The sequence below is a fragment of the Balaenoptera musculus genome, chromosome 4, assembly GCF_009873245.2.
Source record: "Balaenoptera musculus isolate JJ_BM4_2016_0621 chromosome 4, mBalMus1.pri.v3, whole genome shotgun sequence".
In the NCBI taxonomy this organism is placed as follows: Eukaryota; Metazoa; Chordata; class Mammalia; order Artiodactyla; family Balaenopteridae; genus Balaenoptera; species Balaenoptera musculus.
The window spans coordinates 6,162,459-6,190,366 of NC_045788.1; positions in this window are offsets into that span (position 1 = coordinate 6,162,459).

Sequence of the window (27,908 nt, forward strand, 5' to 3'; positions counted from 1 at the left end):
GCAAGTACTTGAAGTTCTTTGTGAAAAAAATATAATTTGTGGGAGAAATTGTTAGAATAGGTGTGCTTCTTGCTGGGAAAACCGACAGCTTATGAAAAAAGTAAAGAACACATGCAAAGACCTTACCCGATATTGAGCAGTTTGATTTGGGATGAGAGTATTTTTGGAAAAATAAACAAAAAAAAAGTACCCCGATTCTCCACCCCTCCCTGCCTGCACATCCCTTGATATATAACGTGTATCTCTTCTCATCAAGATTTGGAGTCTTTTTTCCCCATCCTTTGAATTGGGCTGGCTCTGTAACTGGCTTTGGCCAATAGAAGCAGTAGAAGTGACCCTATGCCAATGGCAAGCCCAGGCCTCCAGAGACCTTGTGCATTTTCACAATATCTCTTGGAATCTCTCCACTGGCACCAGAAAAAGCTTAGGATGCCTGCTGGATGACACCAGAGCTGAGTCACCTCAATTCCTAGACCAGCCAGCTCTCAGCCAAGTGACTGCAAGCCCAGGACTGAGGGAGGTCTGTATCAGGCAAGCCCAGCCTGCATCAGCGGAATTGCCCAGTTGTACCCTAGATTTTGAGAAATAACCGTAGACCTTGAGAAATAATGAACAGTTGAGGTTTTTAAGAAACTAAGTTTGGGAGCATTTTGTTTCACAACAACTCTAACTGAAACAGTATCTACCTATAAAATACTAAACCCAGCCTTAGGTAAATTTCTGAGAAAAACTAGACCCCAGGGGTACAGGAATAGAAACAACCCCTCTTACATAACAATTCTGCGGTTATTTCTTGGCAATTGGAGATGGACATGAATGTCTATAAAAGGTTATGCCATGTAGTCGACACTAATCCATGTCCTTTTGCAACACACGGTCTATTTTCTTCCTTCCGTAGTTAAAAGTTCAAATCTAATTTAAAGAGTAGGTTTTCTCCTAGAAACCCAGCTGAGGCCTGAACAGGACTTTTAAACTGAAATGAGGTCTTACTTGGCATTTTAAAGCTATAATTTGACATAATTAGCCATTCTTCTTGGTGCCACGTGTCACTGCAACCAGATCTTGAGTAACTGGTAAAAGAGCATTTATGAGGTTCTTCAACGTTCTAAATAGGGCAGGGGTGGGAGGGAAACAAAATGAGGAATGAATACTAACAATGAAAACCAGAGCTTACTTTGCTCTGCTGAAATAAGCTGTGAAAATTTATTTGCCTTCTGGCCTTCCTAAACTTCTTGAAGACAACAAGCCCTCAGTTTCCTTAATTTACCTTCTTTAAGAACCTTAAAATTCTTACCTACTAAGAGCTAAATGAATGGAAATCTAAGTCACTGTTTCCTTATGAAAAACCCCACCCCTGATATAAACACACTCTTTCTTTTTCTTCCTCCTTAAGTTCTAAATCATCCATTATATGTAAAACAAGTGTATATTTAGTGTCATAAGAAAATGTGAAGTCTGGTTTTGTCACTTGGTTAATAAGGTGAGGTGGGTCATGCCTCAAAATGTGAATTGAAAATTATATATATGAAATTATAATTCAGTTCATCTATTTCCCTGCTATCAAATATGGTTTTCATCTTAAGAGACAGAAATTCCTTTAAAACAAATTGTGGAATAAGAAATTGCTCTTATGGGAAATTTCAGTTCACAACAATAGCACTGGGTTTTGTGCTCACATGTTTTGCAGTTGGATGATATCTTCCAATTACACTGCATTTTAAAATTTACAAAATAGAGAGTGTTTTCCTTCTGGTGGGCTAGCACCCTCCCAGGTGCGGGGTCAGCAAATTCTGTCTCATCTCTGATGGCTTCTTCTAGTGCCCATAAGCAATCAGTCAGCTGTCAAGTTGTTAAGGTCTATAGATTTTTTTTAAATGTATGATGGCAGGTATCCATCATTATGACATCATACAGAACATTTTCACTGCCTTAAAATTCTTCTCTGCTCTGCCTATTCATCCCTGTCTCCCCACAACCCCTGTCAACCACCGATCTTTTACTGTCTTATGTACCACAGTCTAAGGGTAAATAACCCATTCACCAGCTGAAGTTCACCTTGGTTGCATCCAAGTTTTGGTAATTATGAATAAAGCTGCTATAAGCATTCTTGTGTAGGTTGTATAGACATGAGTTTTCAAGTCCTTTGGGTAAATACCAAGGTGAACAACTGCTGGACTGAATGGTAATAGCATGTTCAGTTTTGTAAGAAACTGTCAAACCATCTTCCAAAGTGGCTGCACCATTTTGCATCCCACAGTGATGAGTGAGAGTTCCCCTTGCTCCACATTCATTTGGTGTTGTCAATGTTTTGGATTTTGGCCAACCTAATAGGTGTATAATATTATCTCACTGTTGGTTTAATTTGCATCTCCTTGATGACATGAAATGGAGTCATCTTTTCATATGCTTATTTGCCATCTGTATATCATCTTTGGTGAGGTGTCTGTTAAGAGTTTTGGCCTAAATTGAGTTGTGTGTTTTCTTACTGTTGTGTTTTAAGAGTTCTTTGTATATTTCAGTCCTTTATCAGTTGTGTGTTTTGCAAATATTTTCTCCCAGTCTGTGGCTTGTCTTCTCATTCTCTTGATGGTCTATAGATTTTGCCTCCACAATATCTGTCATTTGGGGGGCTTTTTCTTTCTAGTCCCACTGTCTTTGTTCAGCTCCTAATTTCTGTCCTCTTGTACAGACAGGAATTCTGTAAAAATGGGAAACACATAATGCAGAAATATTGTCTTAGAACAGCAGGACAGACTCTGATTTCTCCTGAAGATAATGAGGTGGCCTTGCTCCCAGTTAAGTTTAGCTCAAGAACTGGTCTGAATTGATGAATGCGAACATCCTCTCAAACAAAAGCACCTAGAGAGTATGGTCCTCAGAACCCATGAATTAGAATTAGACCAATACAGGATCTTAGGCAACATACCACATTGTCAGATTCTCTGGGAGGAAGGGCTCAAGAATCTGAAGTTTTGCAAGTCCCTACCTGCCTCTCTCCATGACTCTGAAACACACTGCAATTTGAGATCCATTCAGCTAGACTATGAGTAATAAATTCCTCAGGAAGAGTACTGTTAGCCCCATCGTATGAGGGCAGTGGGACAGCAGTGCCAGCTTTACTCAGTGGGGCAGGCTCCTACCCAGATGGAGACTTACCTATTTATAAACCACCCCCCCACCTCAGCAGCACAGTCTTTAGGGAACCAGCAGCCAATCAAAAATCTGCCAAAGCCTAGCACATCTTCTCTTTCTTGTAGATATTTTACTTCAATAAACTTTCTGTCTTGTCGTAGCCTAAGCAATTACAAACTTAAGGCATTTCCGAGTGTTTTTTTCTTGGTTAGAAAACTGACTTATAGCTCCATATATCTAGAACTCAGATTTTAAAATTGATTCCTAACTGGTCTCTCTCCTTCCCGATCAACTGAACAGTTGATCCAAATTTATCTTAGAAAAAAAGACAAATTAAAAGTTATATGAATGGGAAAGGAAGAAGTAAAATTCTCTTAATCCACAGATGATATGTAGAAATAATATAACAACATGCATGGAAATTAAAATCACCTTTGTTATAGTGATGATTTACAGGGAGAGCAGTGATATCTAGGAGTCAGGGAGGAGATTCTGGAGATTCCATAACAGTAATATTTTATTTCTAAAAATAAAAAAATCTTAACAATATATAGCAAAATATACTAAAATTGCTTGGTCTGGCATTATATAATTTTTTAGAATTTATCTATATTTTGAAATAGTTTCACAATAAAAAGTGAAAAATAATTGTGTGCTTTTATATACATCATATTATTTTTCTAAGTAGATTATTTTTATTAAAATACAGTTGATGTACAATACTAACAATATGTTAGTTTCAGGTGTACTACATGGTGAGTTGACATTTGCATACATTACAAAATGATATCCACAGTAAGTCTAGTAACTATCTGTCTCCATACAAAGTTATTACAGTATTAAAATAAGCCATGGTATTTATTTTATAACTAATAAGCCATGACTTATTTATTTTATAACTAGATGTTTGTACCTCTTAATCCCCTCCACCTATTTAGCTCCTCCCAGTACAAGCCTCCCCTCCTCTGTATCTATGAGTCTGCTTTCATTTTGTTTTGTTTGTTTTGTTTTTTAGATTCCACATCCAAGTGAAATCATTCAGTTTTTGTCTTTCTTTATCTGACTTATTTCACCTAGGATAATACTCTCTAGATCCATCCATGTTGTCACAAACAGCAAGATTCCTTTTCTTTAATGGTAAGTAATATTTGATTGTATATATATACCACATCTTCTTTATCCATTCATTTTTCTGACAGACACTTAGATTGCTTCCATATCTTAGCTATTGTAAATAATGGTGCAATGAACTTAGGGCTGTATATATCTTTTCAAATTAAAGTTTTTGTTTTCTTCCAGTAGATACCCAGAAGTGCAATTGCTGGATCATATAGCAGGTCTATTTTTAATTTTTTAAGGAACTCCCATGCAGTTTTCCATAGTGGCTGCACCAATTTACAATTCCACCAAGAGTGCAGAAGGGTTTGCTTCTCTCCACATCCTTGCCAACACTTATTATTTGTTGTCTTTTTGATGATAGCCATTCTGACAAGTATAAGGTGGTATCTCATTGCAGTTTTGATTAGCATTTTCCTGATAATTAATGATGTTGATTATCTTTTCATACATCTGTTGGCCATCTGTATGTCTTCCTTGGAAAATGTCTACTCAAGTCCTCTGCTCATTTTTAAATCAGGTAGTTTTTTGATATTGAGTTTGGGTGAGTTATTTGTATATTTTGGATATTAACCTCTTATTGGATATGCAATTTAGAAAAGTTTTCTCTCATAAATAGGCTGCCTGTTCACTTTGTTGATGGTTTCCTTCACTGTGCAAAAGCTATTTAGTTTGAGGTAGTCCCATTTGTTTTTGCTTTTGTTTCCCTTTTCCTAGGGAAACAGAGACAAAATATGTATTGCTAAGACCAATGTCAAAAGAGTTTGCTGCCTATGATTTCTTCTTGGAATTTTATAGTTTCAGGTCATACATTGAAGTCTTTAACTCATTTTGAGTTTATTTTCATATATAGTGTGAGAAAGTAGTCCAGTTTGATTCTTTTGTCTGTAGCTGTCTAGTTTTCCCAGCACCCTTTATTGAAGAGGCTGTCTTTCCCCATTGTTAGTTTTGCTCCATTGTCATAGATTAATTGACCATATGTGCATAGAGTTATTTCTAGGCCCTCTACTCTGTTTCATTGATTTATGTGTCTGTTTTTGTGCCAGTACCACACTGTTTTGATTACTGCAGCTTTGTAGTATAGTTTAAGATCAGGGAATGTGATACCTCCAGTGTTGTTCTTCTTTCTCAAGATTGCTTTGGTTATTTAGAGTCTTTTGTGTTTCCATGCACACTTTAGATTTATTCCAGTCTGTGAAAAATACCACTGGTGCTTTGATGGGATTGCATGAATCTGTAGATTGCCTTGGGTAGTATGGTAAATTTTAACAGTATTTATTCTTCCAATCCATAAATGTGGTATATCTTTTCATTTGTTTGTGTCATTCTCAATTTTTTTCATCAATGTCTTATAGTTTTCCAAATACAGGTCTTTTACCTCCTTGGCTAGATTTATTCCTAGATATTTTTTTTTCTTTTTGATGAAATTGTAAGTGGGATTGTTTTCTTAACTTCATTTTCTGATAGTCTTTTGTTAGTACATAGAAACACAGAAGATTTCTGTATATTAATCTTGTCTCCTGCAACTTTACTGAATTCATTTATTAGTTCTAACAGATTTTTTGTGGCATCTTTAGGATTTTATATAGTGTCATGTCAATGGCAAACAGTGACAATTTTACTTCTTCCTTTACAATTTGGATACCTTCTCTCTATCTCTTGTTTAATTACTGTGGCTCATACTATGTTGAACAAAAGTGGAGAGAGTGAGCATTTTTGTCTTCTTCCTGTTCTTTGAGGAAATGCTTTCATTTTTTCACCATTGAGTATGATTTTACCTGTCATATATGGTCTTTATTTTTGAGGTATGTTCTCTCTATGCCCACTTTGTTGACAGTTTTATCATAAATGGATGTTAAATTTTATGAAAAGGTTTTTCTTCATTTATAGAGATAATCATATGATTTTTATTCAATTTGTTAATGATTGATTGGTAGATATTGAACCATCCTTGCACCACTGGGATAAGTCCCACAATCATGGGGTATGATCCTTTCAATGTATTATTTAATTTGCTTTGCTAATATTCTGTTAAGAATTTTTACATCTATTTTCATCAGTAATATTGGCCTGTAATTTTATCTTTTGTGGTGTCTTTCTCTGGTTTTATTATCAAAGTGATGCTGGCCTCTTAGAATAGGTTTGGAAGCATTCCTTCTCCTTAATTTCTTGGACTAGTGTGAGAAGGATAGGTGTTAACTCTTTTTTTGTTTGCTTTGTTTTGTTTTGTTTTGTTTTTCTCTTTATTAGGTGCATTCAAGTGTACAATACAATTGTTAAACGTTTCTGGTGAAATAAATGTTGGTTATTTTATAGTGAGCTTTTATACTCCAACTATGCATTTTTAAAGTGTCTTTTATCTGATATTAGTATGACTACCTCAGTTTTCTTTTGATCAATTTTTGCCTTTTATGAAATATTAATTTCTTTACAGTCAATCATTCTGTGTCCTCAATTTTTAAATGTTTCCCTTTTTTTAAACATCTTTATTGGAATATAATTGCTTTACAATGGTGTGTTAGTTTCTGCTTTATAACAAAGTGAATCAGTTATACATATACATATGTTCCCATATCTCTTCCCTCTTGCATCTCCCTCCCTCCCACCCTCCCTATCCCACCCCTCTAGGTGGTCACAGACCACTGAGCTGATCTCCCTGTGCTATGCGTCTGCTTCCCACCAGCTATTTTACGTTTGGTAGTGTATATATGTCCATGCCACTCTCTCACTTTGTCACCACTTACCCTTCCCCCTCCCGATATCCTCAAGTCCATTCTCTAGTAGGTCTGTGTCTTTATTCCCATCTTACCCCTAGGTTCTTCATGACCTTTTTTTTTTTTCTTAGATTCCATATATATGTGCATTGCAGCTCTATTTACAATAGCCAGGACATGGAAGCAACCTAAGTGTCCATCAACAGATGAATGGATAAAGAAGATGTGACACATATATACAATGGAATATTACTCAACCATAAAAAGAAACGAAATTGAGTTATTTGTAGTGAGATGGATGGACCTAGAGTCTGTCATACAGAGTGAAGTAAGTCAGAAAAAGAAAAACAAATACTGTATGCTAACACATATATATGGAATCTATTAACTCTTTTTTTTAATGCATGGCAGAATTCACCTATGAAGCTGTCTGGTCCTGAACTCCTATGTCTTTTGGGAGTTATTTTTATTGCACATTCAATTTCTTACTGATAATAGGTCAGTTTATATTTCCTATTTCTTCCTGATTCACTATTAGGAGATTGCACATTTCATGAAATTATCCATTTCTTATAGATTGTCCACTTTATTGGTGTATAATCAGTCATAGTAAACAGTCATAATACTTTGTATTTCTGTGGTGTCAGTTGTAACATCTCTTTCATTTCTGATTTTATTGATTGGGCCTTTTTTCTTGATGAGTATGGCTAAAGGTTTATCAATTTTGTTTGTCTCTTCAAAGAAACAGCTCTTAGTTTCATTCATCTTTTCAATTTTTTGTCTCTATTACATTTATGTCTGCTCTGATCTTTCTGATTTCTTTCTTTCTATTAACTTTTGGTTTTATTTGTTCTTTTTCTAGTTCCTTTAGGTATAAGGTGAGATTGTTTGAGATTTTTCTTGTTTCCTGAGTTAGGCTTGTAGCACTATAAACTTCTCACTTAGTACTGCTTTTGCTATGTCCAATAGATTTTGGATTGCTGTACTTCCATTTTCATTTGTCTCCAGGTATTTTTTTTAATTTCCTCTTTGATTTCTTCAGTGACCCACTGGTCATTTTGTAGCATGATGTTTAACTTCTATGTGTTTGCATTTTTTGGAGTTTTTTCCTTGTAGTTGATTTCTGGTTTCATATCATCTTTGTTGAAAAGATGCTTGTTATGATTTCAACCTCCTTAAATTTATTGAGACTTCTTTCATGGCTTAGCACGTGGTCTCTCCTGGAAAATGTTTCATGTTCATTGGAAAAGAATGTGTACCCTGCTGTTTTGTGATGAAATTTACTGTATATTATTATGTTAATTCCATCTGGTCTCATGTTTCATTTGAGAGCAGTGTTTCCTTATTGATTTTCTGTCTGGATGTCCTGTTCATTGATATAAGTGGGGTGAAAAGTCCCTTACTACTATTATATTACTCCCAATTTCTTCCTATATGTTTACGAATATTGTTTTATGTATTTAGGCACTCCTATATTTAGTGCATACACACACACACACACACACACACACACACACACATATATATACATACAATTGTTATCATATCCTGTTGTTAGATTGATCTCATGATCAGTCAATAAGACTGTTCTTTGTCCCTTGGGACAGTCTTTGTTTTAAAGTCTATTTTGTCTGATATGAGTATTGCTACCCCAGTTTTGTTTTGTTTTTTTAATTTTTATTTGCATGGAATACCTTTTTCCATTCCCTCACTTCTAGTCTGTGTGTGTCTTAGATCTGAAGTGAGTCTCTTGTAAGTAGCATGTATATTGGTCTTGTTTTTTGATCCATTCAGCCACTTTGTCTTTTCATTGGAGCATTTAGTTCATTTACATTTAAAGTAATTATTAATAAGTATGTACTTATTGCCATTTTGCTCATTGTTTTCAAGTTAGAGAAGTCCACTTAGAGAAGTCCCTTTAACATTTCTTGTAAAGCAGGTTTAGTGTTGCTGAATTCTTTTAGTTTTTCTTTGTGTGTAAAACTCTATCTCTCCTTCACATCTGAGTGATAACCTTGCTGGCTAGAGTATTCTTGGCTTTAGGGTTTTCCCTTTCATTACTTTGAATATATAGTACCACTTCCTTCTGGCCTGCAGAGTCTCTGCTGAAATGTCAGCTGACAGTCTTATGAAATTTCTCTTTTACATAACTAGTTGCTTTTCTCTTGCTGCTTTAAGATTCTCTATCTTTAATTTTTTGACATTTTAATTATAATGTGTCTTGGTGTGGACCCCTTTGAGTTCATCTTGTTTGGGACTCTCAGTGCTGCATGGACCTAGATTTCTGTTTTCTTCTGCAGGTTAAGGAAGTTTTCAGCTATTATTTCTTCAAGTAAATTCTCTGCCCCTTTCTCTCCATCTTCTTTTGGAACCCATATAATGCAAATGTTAGTAGACTTGATGTTGTCCCAGAGGTCTCTTCAACTATTATCATTTCTTTTCTTTCTTTTTATCTTTTTTCTGAACAGCTTTGAATGATTTCTACTACTTTTTCCTCCAAATTGTTTTGTATCATCTAATCTACTGTTGATTCCTTCTAGTGTATTTTTAATTTCAATTATTGTATCCTTCAACTCTGGTTCTTCTTTATAGTTTCTAACTCTGCTGAAATTCTCACTGTGTTCATCCATTTTCTTCCAAGTTTGATGAACATCTTTTATGATCATTACTTTGAATTTATTGAGTAGATTGCTTCTCTCAGTCATTTAGTTATTTTTCTGAAGTTTTATCTTGTTTCTTCATTTAGAACATGTCCCTCTGTCTTGTCATTTTTCCTAATTATTTGCACTTACTTCTATATGTGTTAGATAGGTTGATTATATTTCCTGATCCTGAAGAAATGGCCTTATGAGGAAATGTTCTATTGGGCCCAGTAGCATGCCTGTCCTTCAGTCACCAGAGGTATATACTCTAGGGTGCCCCAAATGTGTGCTGCATGCACCCTTCTGTTGGGCAGGACCAACTATTGTGGGTGGGTGATAGGTGGGTCTGACCGCCAGCCCAGTTGGCTACAAGGCCATGCCTTGTGCAGTGGCTATGGGCCTGCTGGATGGTGGGGTATACCCCTTGCATGGTTGGCTGTACAGCCCAAGTTGGTGGGGTTCAGACCTGCTGCCAGCCCACTGGTGGGTGTGGTGGGTCCCTGACTGGCTGTCTGCATGCCTCATGTGGTGGGGGTGGACTTGGGGATGGATCACTGCACAGCTGTGTGCATGTTCCAGGACGTGGGTGCTCAGAGCTGGGTCCCTGCATGGTTGTTTGTGCAGCTTGGGTGGAGGTGGGGGGGAGATCTTGGAGCCAATGCTGGCCCACTGCTGGGCAGGGCTGTGTCTCCAACACTGATAGGCTAGGGGACAGATTCCAAAATGATACTCACCTGTACTTGTGTTATCGCAGTAGAAGGAGCTCTCAAAAATGGCTTCCACCAGTATTTCTGTCCCCAGAGGGAGTCTCAATTGGTCCCTGCCTCTCTGGGAAACTCTCCAACATCAGCAAGTGGGTCTGAACAGGCTCCTTTCAAACTACTGCCTCTGTGCTGGGACTCAGAACATGTGGGATTTTGTGCATGCCCTTTAAGAACTGAGTCTCTTTTTCCTATTGACCTCTGGCTCTCCTGATCATACGTCTCTCTGGCTTTCAAAGCCAGACGTTCTGGGGGCTCCACTTCCTGGTGTAGAACCCCCAGACTGGGAAGCCCAATGTGGGGCTTGGACCCTTCACTCCTTGGAGAGAACCTGTATGATTGTGATATTTATCTGGTTTGTGGGCTGCAACCCTGGGGTGTGGATACTGACTATACCAAGTGTCTACGCTTCCCACCCATCTCATTTTGGTTCTTCGTTATTGTCTTTAGTTGTGGAAAAATCTTCTCTTCTTGTCTTCAGGTCATTCATATAGATAGTTGCTCTGTAAATAGTTATAATTTTGGTGTGTCCATAGGAGAAGGTGAGCTCAGAGTCTTCCTATGCCATGTTGGCCAGCTCTCTAAGTAGATTATTGTTATGTTGTAAGCTTCTTGGGAAATGGAAGAAATAAATTTGTGTTGAGCACCACTGTGTGATAGCCACATACTAAGTGCTTTATATAAATTATCTTATTTTCGGAGTCAACATTTGGTTCCTGAAGGCAAAGATTTCAGTAGAGACTGACTCTTAAGGAACTGAAGAATAACTAACCACTCCTTAAGTGTGAGTGGCAGGTAATAACTTCCTTCCAAAGAAGGGAGTATGGAAAGGAGGATAAAAGAGTAACCTTACAGAGGAGAAACCTGACAAACAATACCCCAGCCAGGTGATCAAGCTTAATTTCTTCATAATAAGTCACGTTGATAAGAATGGCACTTTACCATCTGTGGTCTTCCTCCCCTGAGAACCCATTATTCCAGTCTAGTCATGACAAAAACATCAGATAAATCCAAAGTGAGGGACTTTCCACAAAATACCTGACCAGGGTTCCTCAAAAATTGTCATCAAAAATAAAGAGAGTCCAAAAAACTGTCCCAGAATAGAGAAGTTGTAGGGAACGTAATGACTAAGAGTAATGTGATATCCTGGGACAGAAAAAAGACGTTAGGTAAAGCTAAAAAATCCTAGTAAAGTATAGACTTTAGTTAATAACAGTGCTTCAGTATTTGTTCCTTAGTGGTGACAAATGAATGCTGCTAGAGTATGGTGTTAACAGCGGGGGAACTGGATGTGAAGTATATCACTATTACTTTTGTCATTTTTCTGTAAATCTAAAGCTATTCTAAAATTTTAAAGTTTCTCTTTAAAAAGTAGGGAGTAAAAAATACACAAAAAAGTAAACATGCAACTTATAACTATTGAGTAAATGAACAAACGAATTAATGAATAAAAGAACAAATTAGTGAATAATGGCCAGGGCCAAATTTTAGCTAATGTCGCCAGTAGTTTAAAATCATTTTGTGATCAATTTTGTGGCAAATAAACAGAAAAACTTCAGCTTCTTTAACTGAGTTTTGGGAGCTTTAACTAAACAATGGAATAAAAAATAACTGCTGAGTTTTAAAGATTTCTGCTTATTTTTTCAAGATGTGATATTAGCTGAATATTTATAGCTATGTCAACACAGAGTTTCAATGATATGTAAATACATGTGTAATGTATATTTTGTATATGCAAATTTTGAAGGTTTTTATAAAAGTGAGACAGAATTTAAAGTTAGAAAAGGAACTCAATGTTGTTGAAGAAGTTAGAACAATACTCTTTATGAGAGAGAGATTTGATTGTCTTTCATGTGCACATCTGTTCACATATAAGGACCACACAGACTAATCACAAGCATCACTTTTATTTTTGACACTGCCAGAGCCTACAGAGAAGTCACAGAAATATTATTTACCCTTTCCATGCCCTATCTGTCAATTGGATGTGGTAGTCATTTCTACTTGCTATACTAAGAGTTTGTAGTTTAATTTCTTAAAAACTGCTTGGGAGATATTTTAAGATGCTTGATTCAAAGCCTGAGTGTGCAGTCAGTTACCAAAGGCAGACTCAAATCAGCTGTTCCAATTTTGAAGGATACTGAAATCCTTTACTATTCTCTGCATCTCCTTTATATCAGATTCCAATAAATGTTAAGTTTTTTCTTTATTTTTAATTATAAAATTAATCTGTGCTCAAGTGGCATCTCTCTCTTCCTACTCACCTTGCAACCTCCGTTAGCCTGGGTCCTCCTCTCACCTGATACCATTATTAAAGTCCCAATAATGGTCTTAAAACAGGTCCACAAATATTGACACCCCTCTAGTAATGAGGTGAGGCCCAGGCCCTCTCCCTTGAAATCTGAGTAGGCTTGTGACTCATTTGTAACCAACAGAATGTGGTGACTTGCAAGACCAGGCCAGAAAAGGTACAGCTTCTGCCTTGCTTTCTACAAACAGAATTTGGAGCTCTGAGTCACCATGTAAAATATCTCTTTACCTACAATGTGAGGAAACCAAGCCAAGCTACAAAGAGAGGGCATGTGTGATCACTGGCGTTAGCTGACCCAGTATCCCAGTCCCCCTACTCAAGCAACAGATATGTTAGTGCACAAACCTGCAGACAATTCCAGACTCCAGCCATGGAGTCACCCCCAGCCTCAAGTCATTTCAGCAGAGTCCCATACAAGCTGGACCAGAGGCCAATAGACCCCCTGTGACCCATCTGAATTCCTAGCCCTCAGAATCCAGCATCATAATACAATTGTGGGTTTATGCATTATTAATGGTCACCAATGTCTCTAAATTCCAAGAACAGTTTTTCAGTCCCCATCTTTACTTGACCTCTCAGCAACATACCACAAGGCTAACCCCCTCCCCTTTTGGAAAATTTCCTTCTCTTGACTTTAGGAAAAATCAATTTTCCAAGTTTTCATCTCTTCTCTCTAGTCCCTTCTTCAGGTCTCTTTCCTACCTCTTCCTTCTTTATCCAATGGCTATATGTTTGAGGTCCCAATGGGTAAATTAATTCTGTTGTTACTTTAAATTCTCTTAAGCATCTCATCTATGGTTATGTTTCTATGAATCATGTATACTCCAGTGATGTATTTTCAAAGTGATGCCTCCAGCCAAGCCTAATTTCAGAGCTCCAGTCTCACACATTCCAGCTATCCAATGGACATTTCCACATGGCAATCTTAAAGCTATTTCAAACTGAACATGAACCAAACTGAATCTTTGGTCTTCTCCTTCCCCAACCTGTACCTGGTACAGTGATTCCCATCTCAGCCCCTTGGTTGCCCATGTTAGAATCTCCAAAACCATTCCCACCACCCCCCAACCTTCATCAACCACAACCAATCTATCACCAATTTTTGTAAACTCTTCCTCCAAAATATGGTCCAATCCATCAACTTTTCTCCATCCCCACTACTCATTCTTAATCCAAGCCACCATAACCTTTTGACTGGATACCTTTAATATCTTCTTAACTCAATTTTTTTCTTTCATTCTTGCACTCCCATAATCTCCTACAGCCAGAATGTTCTTAAAATACACATCTGACTCTGTCTCCACCCATTTTTAAAATCATGCCACTGTTTTCCATTTTATTCAGGGTAAAATCCAAAGTATTTGCCATGGGCTATAGGCCTCTGAATTGTCTTTGGTCTAGGTTTTCCACTAGCTTAGTATCACTCTTACTTCCTGGGCCCCAGTATCTCTGACTTTCTTTCTGTTTCTTGAAATAATCAAACACTTTCCCACATCAGAGCCTTTTCTCATGCTGGTTCATCTGTGAGAAATGCATTTCTTCTACATTTCTTCACCTGGGGAGACTCTACTCCTCCTTCTGAATTCAACTTAAGTACCATTTCCTCAAGGAAGCCTTTTATGATCACCTCCCCAGACTCCCCACACACCACATAAATCAATTCCCTGTGCTATAACATGCATCACACACATCATTTTCCCTTTTAGCTTTACCATAATGTGTAATTTTATATTGATTTTTGTGATTGTTTTTCTCCTTCTTTAAACTGTAAACTCTATGAGAGCAGGAACAGTGAGTTTCTTTCACAGTTGTGATCCCTATACTTAGCATATTTCCTAACACATTTTAGATATTCAGCAGATATTGTTTGAATGAATTAATCCATGAATAGGTCAATAAAACTGGCTACTTGCAGAGTAGTTAGGTTATTAGACTTTAGGATAGTATCATGTTAGTGCCTGAATATGAGAGACAAAGTCAATTAGAAGAATCAGAAAGAAATGCAAAGAAGTCCAAAATGTCTTGTTAAATTCATATGCCTTATTTGAATATTATTTTAAAGTATTTTGCAGAGAAAGAACACAAATTATCAAATTTAATTGGACCACATTATAAGAAGAAATTTTGGTTTACAAATCAAATATGAAATGTGTTGGTAAAAGGCTGACCAAAATGCATTTTAATAAGACATCTAAGCCTTTGAAGAATTGAGTCTCAGGAGTGGGGGTGGTGAGAAACTTTGAGGTCTTCTGCCCTGGGTCATGGATGGCTCTTTTCTAGAGTATTTAAAACTATAAATATTTCACCACCAAAAGGATTAGTTTTCTCATCCTCTACTAATGATTTATCATTAACTCTCTTTTTATTTCTTATATCCTGATAATCTTTCTCTACTTTTATTTTCAAGTTTTCTAATCATTTTTTATTGTTTGTCTTATGTTGACAACATATTTGGGGGTCCTGCCTTTTTTAAACTAATAAGAAAAATCTTTATCTCTGAGTTGATTAGTTTAATCCATTGTTATTTATTGGAATTACTATTATATTAGGACATGTAAATAATTTTAAGATCTCATTTCACATTTTCCACTTACTGTACTTGTCCTTATATCTTTTAGGGACAGATTTTTTTTTTAATCTAACTAAAAAGTTACACACTGTTTCTTTGTTCTTATGGTGGTTGCACTTAAATGCTTGCACTTATGTTTATGGACCCCCACAGAATTTTGAACTTATTAATATGTATCTTCTCTAACACAAATGCTAATATGATCTCATGGACATTTGATCACTGCTTTCATGTTGATCATGTCTAGATTCAATTCTGTATCTATTTCTGTCTTTTTCTCCTTGCCATTATATCATTATTTATGCATATTTATCTGTGATTTGATCATCTCTACTGCCCAATCTCTTGCAGAATCATTTGGACTATGTTTCCTTCTTATTCAAGTTTTTCTTTCCAGAGTGCTTTCAATGTGGTATTCAGAGCAGCAAACAGCCTGAAGTATGGCACATTTAAGAATATTTTTATTATCCCCACAGATTTAAGTGAAAATTTGACTTGTTGTTAAGATCTAAATCAAAGTTCTTTCCTTCAGTACTTTATTTATTTATTTTAATTAATTTAATATATTTATTTTTGGCTGTTTTGGGTCTTCATTGCTGTGCAGGCTTTCTCTAGTTGCAGCGAGCAGGAGCTACTCTTCCTCACGGTGCATGGGAGTCTCATTGCAGTGGCTTCTCTTGTTGCAGAACATGGGCTCTAGATTCATGGGCTTCAGTAGTTGTGGCACATGGGCTTAGTTGCTCCACTGCATGTGGGATCTTCCCAGACCAAGGTTCGAACCCGTGTCCCCTGCATTGGCAGGTAGATTCTTAACCATTGCACCACCAGGGAAGCCCCATTCCTTCAGTACTTTAAACAACTTTTTTCTTGCATCCAGGGCTCTTGTTGAAATGTTTAATAGATATATAATTCTTGCTTTTTTAGACAATATTATCCTTCTCTGGGAATGTTTCAGGGCATTCTCTTTATCTTTGATAGCCTTGCATTTCAACATAATGTGTCTAGGTATAAGTTTTCATTACATCCCCACTGGGTCTGTTAATTTCTTCCAATTTATGATCTTCATTTACCTTTATTTCTGACATTTTTTTTGCCACTTTCCATTTAAAAAAAAATTCTTTCAAAACTTATACAGATGTTGAATAATTATTTAAATCCTCCATATTTTTAGCATTTCTCTTATGTTTTATATGATTTTCTTCTTTTTGCGCTGTTTTCTGAGATACTTTTCAATGTTATCTTCCAATTCATTAACTCATTCTTTAGCTATACCTATTTTAATATTTATCCTAATTACAGTGTTATTTCTCCTCTTAGATTTTTCATACTGAAAACGTTATCTACTTTATATTTTTTCCTGGACATGCTTATAATATTTCTTTACCTCTTTAAATACATTATTTTAAATCCTCTGCCAGCCTGTTCAAACAACTGTGCTTCTGATTAAATATGTTGTTCAATACGTTGTCTTTCTTTGTAGAGGTCTAAATAGTTTAGATTCTGGGCTCCTGTTCATGGGGAGCTATCAGGTACTTGGTTTAGTGACATGTATTATGACATGGAATGAGAAAAGCCCCAGTCTACATCAGCCTTGTGTGTTTATAGAAAGAGGAAGGACACCATGGAAACCCTGCTGATTTCTTATGCTTGCTGTCTCCCTGCTAGGCAATCTTAAAGTTTATCTTTTAAATGCTTACCAAGAAGTAACTTTTAAAGGAGAAGGTAGACTCTCATTCTGAAGCTAAAAAGGAAAAAAAAAAAAAGGAAGTAAATGTTTGAGGGTGGCTTGTCAATTCACACCTGTTTTCATCATGTCTTTGCCACCACTTTCATCAGTAAATGGACAAGCAAAGTTGTTCAGGGCAATGCAAGGAAGATGTCAAAAGCAGAAAATAAGCTTTCCTCCACTCTACCTTCTCCCTGCTGTCCCTGGCCATTCTGTGTTCCAGACTTCACCTACCCACAGCTCCCAACACACACACACACACACACACACACACACTTCACCAGTTCAAGGCAGCCTTCAGCCTTATCATTATCCCTGCTTGTTCTGTGTCCATGGTCCTCTCTTCCTTCAATATACTTTCCTGAGCTATTGTGGAGAAGAGGGAAAGCAGCCAGCTCTAATATATCATCTTGACAAGACCCTGAAGTTTCTGTTTTATTTCTCTAACCTCGTATTCACTCCCTCCTGTATTGGTTTATATTGGAAACTTCTTCACATTAAAGTGAAAAAACAATAACTTTTTCCTATGCTCCAGAGTAGGCAGAGAATTGTTCAACTTATCACATATAATTCTAAGCCTAAGCAAAATGTCTCTTTTATAAGTGAACCTCAAGATATAGGTTTAATAGAAAGCTTCTGATGAGGGGCAAGATGGTTTTGCCAATGTCTTTTGTTGGTTGTGTAGTGACTGGTCTCTGAATCACTGTCTGCCCTCCTCCCCCATTCTCTGCAACCTGGAAAGCTGACTTCTGTGGACAGTATCAGTGATGTTCCCTTGTCTGCTAACATCTGGCTGAGTTTTGCCAATGGACATACTTACAAGAAGTCAGAGCAGAAGGAAAGAAAGAGGTTTTTTATTTCCTTTTCTCCTTATTGGCAGTGGCTGTGTTCTTCTACCAAAGGCCACAGCTCCCCAGACAAACTGCCCTACTGCTACAGCTTTCTTTATTCTTAGTAATGACTCCTCTCTTTGGCCCTCACCCTTGCGGTGGTAACAGCATCCTACTAGTACCCACACTGGATTATTCCATTCTATTTTGTGGGTTTTCCTTCACCCTGCCCACAACTTGCAAATAGTCCATTCATTAAATTAACCACCTTTTTTTGAATTGTCATCTGCTTTTGGCTGGGCAGGAAGGTGTACAGCATCTTTTTATTCCCTCTGAGAGTGTGGATAATTAGAGAATCATGAAGAAAATCTGCAATGCCCAAAGGTATGAAGACAAAAGTTAAATGCTTATAGAGAAACCAACTCAGATAATAAGCATCCTCAAATAACTTAGCCCAAAATGGTACAAACAGACAGTCTAAGAAAGACTTTTAGTTAGGTTAGGATTCTGGCTCACATCTAGCTAAAAAACCTGGTGACATAACCTGATATATCTCTTCTACCTTCTCCCAAGATGATTTTTTTTTTTACTTTTTTGGTGACAATCTCTTTCAGTTCTGTTTTGTACTTCTTTTTCATCCATGATCAAAGGCCCAGAAGTTCTACTCCTCAGAGCAGATTTCAGGAATTCCACAACATGCTCAGTTATATTTTTTCTGTATTCAGACAATCTGAAAAGATTGCACCTCTCCCATACCCCCAAGCTGATCTAAAAAGAAATAAGGCAGCCACATGAGGGAATTGAAATAGGGGGTGTGGGGAGATGGGTCTCTGTAGTCTGAGGAGAATTCAGAGAGAAACCACAAGTTTCAAAATTCCTTCCAAATACTGGATCATATAGGGAAGTAAAGGACATGGAAATCAGTCCAACTCTGAGGGGGTGGAGGTGAAACATCCATACCCTCCAAATCATCAACCTTTCAGGTGGTGACTCCACTCAGGGAAAGAAAGATGGTGGAGGAAATAAGTTAAAAGCAAATATTTAGAAGCACAATCAAAACTTTACAAAAGCAAGTTCTCCTCAGTAATAAACAAAAATGCTCTCCATAACGTGCCACATACTTCTGAATCCTTTCTAAAAATAGGTGTTTCTATAACGTAGAGACTGCTTTGTTACTGTGATGTCCTTGTCTTGAAAACTTAGACAACCCAGACTGGACAGAGGACAGGTTTTGGTGAAGAGACGAAAGAGAAAGAGATGTTTCTGTAACCGAGCAGGACCCTATGAGGCCTTCCCAGAATAGACCGCCACCCATGTCGTCCACCTGCCTATTGTCTGTAGAAAAGCTTTAGTCAAAGAATAAATTTAATCAGAGAAGTGAGAAAATGCAGAAAGAAAGGAAATCAGTCAAGCAAGACAAAATAATAATAGTTTAGCCATTAAACAGAGTCAAGGACCTTTAGTTCTCCTCAAGGACTATAAAGATATTCTGAGCCACGTCTTTTGAGCTGTTTGCAGGTAATAACCCCCACCAGGTGGGAGAAGTTAACTGTCTGCTGCCCACAAGCATGTAGACCCCAGACCAGTTGGAACCAGAAGGTTGACGATGCCGACTCCCCATTACCTCACCACCAGCCAATCAGAAGAATGTCCAATGACCTGACCACGCCCTGCTCTGGAACACTATAAGACTCCTCACTACCCCCCTCCAGGGCAGGACACACAGTTTTGAGGGTATTAACCTGCTGTGTTCCCCTTTGCCTGGAAAAACAATAAAGCTATTCTTTTCTACTTCACTCAAAACTCTGTCTCCATTTTTCTATTTGGCATCGGTGAACACAGGCCGAGTCTCAGCAGCATTTCTCCATAAGGTTTGAAAGTTGTCTTCCAGCATCTCTACAGAGATTACTGGGTCTCTGTGTGGTTATGTTTCTGGTGTGGAAGGGAGTAACTGCCAGCCACACAGGAGAGAAAGGAGGGTAAAGAAGAGGAAAAGAGAACTAATGATGTGGTCTGGAGCAGACCCTGAGGGGAGCATCCAAAGCTTCCTCAATAGAATCAGAAACACACAGAACACAGCACTGCTGATTACTTTTTCATTTTACTTTGCTCAAAAGATATGGCCCATGGAGATTCTTCCTCTAAAAGAGCCTTCCGTGTTCTTCAGAGATGTTAGTAACAGCCCACAAGGACAGCTTGCTCAGAGAATTTCCTTCACTCACTGCTGACCCTCAGAAAAACGAAGAGAGAGAAGTAGAACCAGAGAGAGGGAAGACATGGAAGAAAATATGAGAAAAAGGAAGAACGGGAGAGGGAGAGATGGTAAGGAAGAAGGGGGAAAGCTCTAGAAGGAAAGGAGAAGGAGAGGCAGCAGAAAGAGGCCCCAAGAAACAGAGCAAGTCTGACCCTTCCCGATGTCACCTGCTGTTGCAGCTGTTGACATTATTCAGCTCAGGACACATAATCTAGTGTCTTCACCCAACTTGCTCTTTTCAGAAGCACCTTGGATTTTCAGTGATCCCCAAGCATTCCAGAAATAAAAAGCTAATGAATATTATGAAAGTAAGTTTTGTTAATATTTTAGTGCATATATACTTCTGCCACTATTTCTTTTTTGCCTTTCCCTAACTATGCGTAGGGATGCATCCTGAGATATTGGACAAAATGAGAGCTGAACTAGAGAAATGGGGACAGGTGGTGGCCGGGCAGGCTATGCCACCTCCACAGGACCTTGTGGAGTTCCTGGGTAAGGTGACCACTGGTCCCTGTTTGCTGAGGCACATTCCTGTTTTTAGCACCGAAAGTCCAACATCCTGGAACCTCCTCAGTCCTGGGCATATTGAGAAGGCTGGTCATCCAACCTGAAAAAAAAGCTAACTTTGTCTTCCTCCTTTAGATGAGACAATAAAAGTGAAGAATGTAAGACCTGAATGTCCTTCAAGGAGCACCAAGAACATACGGCCCTCCCAGTGAGAATAGAAGCTCAGAGATACCAGAACATCTGCCTAGCTGAAGTTCAAAGAGATCTCTTCCCTCCCAGCATAAAACTGAGTGAGATCTAATCATGCTGTGAGGAAAGGCTAAGATCCAAGGAAATAGAGTAATGCAGAATGTTTGGCCTCCCAGGAAAGTCAGGTCAGGCCAGTTGGGAAAGAGAATGGGAAGGAGGGTGGAGGCTTCCAAATGTGAACCTTCTGCAAGCTGTATCCTCACTCTGACTAGGTCCTCTCCTATGTGTACCAGACCAGTGTGTTCTAACTGCCTGCCCTGAATGACAGCCAGTTTATCTATATTTTGATGTTGTATCCTTCTTACATTTGGTGCTAAATTGCCCTTAATTTATGAAATAACTGTGATACCAGTAAGTTATTATGCCCATAACTAACTGCACTGAAAACAAGGAGGGGCCACAGTAAACTAAGAGAAGGAAGCTATGAAAAAGGGAAAATAGAAAAAAAATCCTATTGGGAGGAAACCGCTGCCTGGAAGATGACTGCTACAAAAGATGAACGTAGTATCCAGATAATTATGGGCCCTCGCCTCGAGGTGGCCAGAGCAGTGAGAGGGACTCATTAGGGTGTCTCATCAGGAGCATCCAGGGGCTCACACCTTCCCTGTCTCTCCCCACCTTGGTTAGGTCCACAGCAAACAGGAGTTGCCTCTAGGCGTTTGCATCTGAGGACAGAAACGATTTGGAGAAGCTTCGCAGTGCTCCTGGCTAAAGAAATCTGAATGAAGTATTACCTTAGTTAATAATTATGTATCTTTGTTTTTTCTTTAGTTGTGACAATGTGTCACACTAACAAAAGATGTTAACAATAGGGGGAACTGGATGCAGGGTAGACTGGAATCCTCTGTACTATCCTTGCAACCTTTCTGAAAATATAAAACTCTTCTAAAATGAAAAGTTTGTTTTAAAAAATACCCTCCACTTACCCCAGTACAATCTTAAAATCATTAAATGATATGCCTCATTTCCAGATAACTCTTGGGTCAAAGCAGGGGAAAAAAAAAAAAAAAGAATAAAGAGAAAAAAACACTATCTTATTATTTAGAAATGATGAGCACTAGAACCAAGTACAAAATACTGCAGGATACAGCAAACCAGTTTTCAGGGGAAAATGTAGAAGCTTAAGTGTTTTTCTTAATTTCTTTCCTTCCAGGTTTATTGAGATACAATTGACATACAGCACTGTATAAATTTAAGGTATACAGCATAATAACTTGACTTACATTCATCATGAAATTATCACAATAAGTTTAATGAATATCTATCATCTCATACAGATACAAAATTAAAGAAATAGAAAAAAATGTTCCTTGTGATGAGAACACTAGTATTTACTCTCTTAACAATTTTCATATATAACATACAGCAGTATTAATTATATCTATCATGTTGTACATTACACCCCTAGTACTAATTTATGTTACAACTGGAAGTTTGCACCTTTTGACCACCTTCATCCAGTTCCCTCTCCGCTAGCCTCCCACCACTGGTAACCACAAATCTGATCTCTTTTTCTATGAGTTTGAGTGGTTTTTTGGTTGGTTTTGAAGTATAAATGACCTACAGCAGTATGTTAGTTCCTGTTACACAACATAGTGATTTGATATTTCTATACATTTCAAAATGACCACCATAAGAATTCTAGTTATGATATGTCACCATACAAAGATATTACCTATGTATTGACTATATTCCCCACATTATACGTTTCACTACGTCATTTGTTTTGCAAATGAAATTTGCACATCTTAATCTCCCTCTTAATCTCCCTCACATACTTCTTTCCTCCACCCATGCCCCTCCCTCTGACAACAACCTGTTTGTTCTCTGTATAGATAACTGTGTTTCAGTTTTGTTATGTGTGTTCATTTGCATTGTTTTTTAAATTCCACATAGGGTGAAATAATACAATATTTATCTTCCCCTTCCTATTTCACTTAGAATAATACCTTCTAGGTCCATCCATGTTGTCACAAATGGCAAGATTTCATTCGTTTTTATGGCTGAGTAATATTCCATTATATGTATACCACATCTTCTTTATCCATTCATCTATTGATGGAATCTTAGGTTGCTTCCATATCTTGGTTATTGTAAATAATGCTGCAATGAATATTGGGGTGCATGTATCTTTAGAATTAGTACTTGCTCATGGTGTATGATCCTTTTAATGTATTGTTCGATTCTGTTTGCTAATATTTTGTTGGGGATTTTTGCATCTATGTTCATCAATTTTCTTTTTTTGTGGTGTTTCTGCCTGGTTTTGGTATCAGGGTGATGCTGGCCTCATAGAATGAGTTCATAAACATTCCTTCCTCTGCAATTTTTTGGAATAGTTTGAGAAGGATAGGGGTTAATTCTTCTCCAAATGTTTAGTAGAATTCATTTGTGCAATCCTATTGTCCAGGACTTCTGTTTGTTGGGAGTTCTTTTTATTACTGATTCAATACTATTACTGGCAATTTGGCTGTTCATATTTCCTATTTCTTCCTGGTTCAGTCTTGGGAGATTGTACTTTTCTAGGAATTTGTCCATTTCTTCTAGATTGTCCATTTTATTGCATACAATTGTTCACAGTAATCTCTTAGCATCCTTTGTATTTCTGTGCTGTTCGTTTTAATGTCTCCTTTTTTCTTTCGGCTTTTATTGATTTGGGCCCTTTCTCTTTTTTTCTTGATGAGTCTGGCTAAAATTTTATCAATTTTGTCTATCTTTTCAAAGAACCAGCTCTTAGTTTCATTGATTTTTCCTTTTTTTTTTTTTGTCCCTATTTCATTTATGTCTGCTCTGATCTTATGAGTTCTTTTCTTCTGCTAACTTTGGGTTTTGTTTTTGTTTCTGTTTTTTTCTTTTTCTAGCTCCTTTAGGGGTGTTTATTTGAGATTTTTCTTATTTCCTGAAGAAGACTTGTATCACTATAAACTTTCCTCTTAGAACTGCTATTGCTGTTTCCCATAGATTTTGAATTGTGTTTTTGTTTTCATTTGTCTCCAGGTAATTTTTAAAATTTCCTCTTTGATTTCTTCAGTGATCTACTGGTTGTTTAGCAACATATTGTTTAACTTCCACATGTTTGTGTTTTTTGCAGTTTTTGTCTTGTAGATCTCATAGGCTTGTGGTCAGAAAAGATGCTTAATATGATTTCATTCTTCTTAAATCTACTGAGACTTGTTTTGTGGCCTAGCATGTGATCTATCCTAGAGTATGTAGATATATAAAACAAATATACAGAGAGAAAAACTCTTAAGTACAGATACATTTTAATCACCCTACATTTTTACTCTCCCCACACGTTTATCTTTTTTGACATCATATATTTTTGCTTTGTGTATCACTTTACTACTTACTGTGGTTATAGATGATTTGACAATTTTTGTTTATTAATCTTCCTTTTAGCTTTACATGTGGTTGTGGTTGATTTACTACTTTTACTGTATATTTGCCTTTACCAATGACTTTTTCCTTTTGTAATTTTTATATTTCTACTTGCAGCCTTTTTTTTCTGCTTAGGGAGGTCCCTTTAACATTTCTTATAAAACTGGTTTGGTGGTGCTGAACTGTTTTTGCTTTTGCTTGTCTGTAAAACTTTTGACCTCCCCAACAAATCTGAATGAAAGCCTTGTCAGGTAGAGTATTGTTGGTTGTAAGTTTTTCCCTTTCATCACTTTAACTATATTGTGCCACTCTTTTCTGACCTTCAGAGTTTCTGCTGAAATGTCAGCTGATGGCTTTATGGGAGTTCCCTTGTACATAATGTGGTGTTTTTCCCTTGCTGCTTTTAATATTCTCTCTTTATCTTTAATTTTTGCCATTTTAATTACACTATGTCTTACTGGGGTTCTCTTTGGGTTGATCCTGTTTGTGACTTTATGTGCTTCCTGAAACTGGATGTCAGTTTCTTTTACCAGGTTAGAGAAGTTTTCAGCTATTATGTCTTCAAATATGTTCTTTGCCTCCTTCTCTCTCTCTTCTCTTTCTGGAACCCCTGTAATGTGAATGCTAGTACACTCGATGTTTCAAAGGTCTCTAAAATTGTCCTCATTTCTTTTCATTCTTTTTTTTCTGTTTTGCTTCAGTGATTTCCACTACTCTGTCTTCTAGCTCGCTGATCCATTCTTCTGTATCATTTAGTCTACTGTTGATTCCTTCTAGCATATTTTTCATTTTAGTTATTGTATTCCTCATCTCTGTTTGATTTGTCTTTATATTTCCTTTGTTATAAAAGTCTAACTTTTCATTCTGTTCATCCAATCTTTTCCCAAGTTCTTTCATCATCTTTATGATGATTACCTTGAACTCTTTATTGGGTAGATTACCTAGCTCCAATTCACTTAGTTCTTCTTTTAGGATTTTACCTTGTTCTTTGTTCAGAACATATTCCTCTGTTGCCTCATTTTGCCTAATTTGCTGGTTTTATTTCTATGTATTTGGTAGGTTGGTTCAGTTCCCCAACCTTAGAGAAGTGGCCTTTCATAGGAGATGCCCTATGTGTCCCAGCAGTGCACTCCCGTCTGGTCACCAGTTCTATATACTCTAGGGGTGCACCCTACGTGGGTTGACTGGGTCTTTTCATGTGATGGGTTGACTATTGTGGGCAGTCTTTTAGATGTGGTTGGTTGCCAGGCTCTGCCTGTGCAGAGGCTGCTGGCTGCTGGTGGGTGGGGCCAGGTCACAAGACATCTGGTTGTGAAGCCCTGGGGGATGCCAGGGCTAGTGCTGGCTCACTGGTAGGTGGAGCCTGGTATCAGCTTGGGATCTTGAATCAGGTGTTGGCCTGCTGGTGGTGAATCCAGTTCCTGACACAGCTGGTTGCAGGATCTGGGGTGTCCCAACGCTGGTGTCAGCCCACTGGCAAATGGGGTTGGATGCTAGAGGTGCTGGCTGAGGAGTCCAAGATGTCTCTCAGTTGGTGTTGGGCTACTGATGGGCAGGACTGGGGCCTACTCTCTCTGGCTGCAGGACCCGGGGACTCCCACAGTTTGTGTGTCAGCCCGCTAGTAGGCAGGGCCGAGACACAGGAGGTTCTGGGGCAGGTCCCTCTTCACTGGTGGTGAGTCTGGTCTTGGGGTTAGTGCTGACCCACTGGTAGATGGAGCTGGGTCCTGGGGTCTCTGGTTGCTTGGCCCAGGGGGGTCCCCAGGCTTAGGGGCAGTGTACTGGTGTGCACAGCCAAGTTCTAGGCCCTGTGGTGGACAGGGTCCTATCCTGTGGTGGCTGTGGGTTAACGGGAGTCTTAAGGCAGCCAGCCTGCTGGTTAATGGGAATGTGTACCTACTCAGCTTCTTGCTTGGCCTGAGGTGTCCCAGTACTGGTGCTGACAGTCTGGTGGTTGGGGCTGGGTTCTGACACTAAGAAGCTGGAGGGAGGATTCCACAATGACATCTGCCAGCACCAGTGTCCACGTGGTAGAACGAGCTCCACAAATACCTGCTGCCTGTGTCTGTGCCCCCAGGGTGAGCTCTGTTTTTCTCCTGCCTCTCTGGGAGGCTAAGATCAGCAGGTGGATCTGACCCAGGCTCCTTTCAATTCTTACTGCTCTGCCCTGGGTTCTGGAGTGTGTGAGATTTGTGTGTGCCTTTTAAGAGTGGAGTCTCTGTTTCCCACAGCCCTCTGGGTCTTCTGAAATTAAGCTCTGCAGCCCTTCAGTGCCAAACATTCTGGGGGCTTGTCTTCCTGGTACAGGATCCCTTGGTTGGGGAGCCCAACATGGGGTTCGGACCACGTGCTCCTTGGGGAGAACCTCTGTAATTGTAATCATCCTCCCGTTTGTGAGTTGCTTGCCTGGGGGTATGGGTCTTGATTATGCTACATCTTGCCCCTCCTACCCACCTCTTTGTGGTTCCTTTTTTTTAATTTTATTAACCACCAAAATGGACAGAAACACAAGATGGTCAAGACTAAGTCAACAAAGGAAATTTATAAGACAATGTCATTTCTGAAGATAGATGGAAAACCTCAAACTAATGATAAGCAAATGAATTAAGCAATAATAAACATTAATAATAGCAATACATAAGATATATGCATATATAATGTAATAACAAAATTTACAGAGTTTAAATTAGTATATCTATCAATGTAATCACTTTTAATGTATTAAAGTAGATAAAGCTCCTCATTGCCCTAATAGATACTGTGAAATCTTTAAATAAAATTGAATAGCAGCATGGTTTTGGTAGATAAATAGCAAATAGATCAATAGACCAAGATAAAGAGTACATATAAAAAGAAAACTGATGTGTCTATGGAGAACTTGGTATATAATAAATGTTATTATAAGTCAGTGGGGAAAAACAGCGTATTCCGTAAATGGTATTGGGACAGTGTTATCCATGTGAGGACTGTTCAAATCTCTGCCTCATACTGTAATTTCCAGAGAGATTAGAGACCATCTGGAGATCCATCAGAAGAAATTGGAGGTGAATACATTGTTAAGTTATGTTGCAAATATTTTCTTAAACAAGGTTTTTTTAAAAAAAAAAAAAAAAAAAAACCTAGTAAATCATAAAGTTAAAAATAAGGGAAAGAAAGACAAGTTTCACTACATAAAATCTGAAATTCCTAAATGAAAAAACAAACAATAAAGTTATAAGGCAAATAATGGTTTGTGTAACTTACATACAACCTATTGGGAAAATTATGGTAGATGGACACTATGAAGCACATGTGACACCAGGTAGATGAACACATAGTAACATGAATGGATCTGAGAAATATATTCCTGAGTGAAAAAGGTGAGAAACAGAATGATATGTGTAACTCACCTCTATCAGTTCAACTGGGAAAACTGAAAATAGACCCATCTACGTGGCAGAATCCCTCAAACGCTCAGGAATTGGTAATGTGTACTTCTGGAGGTGGAGGTTGCTAAAATAAAGATTGGTTGCAAGTTCTTTAAGAGATAATTTGTTCCACATATCGCCTCTTCTTCAGCAGCCAAACCACAGAGTATGATCCCATACTCTGACAAAAATAACAAGTTTAGTCTCTGGAGAAGATAAAATCAGAGGGTGTCTGGGCTAGAAGACACTATAATAGTGTTAAGGTGACCATCATACTGAAAACAGAGGCATTAGTAAATATGTTAATAAGCAACA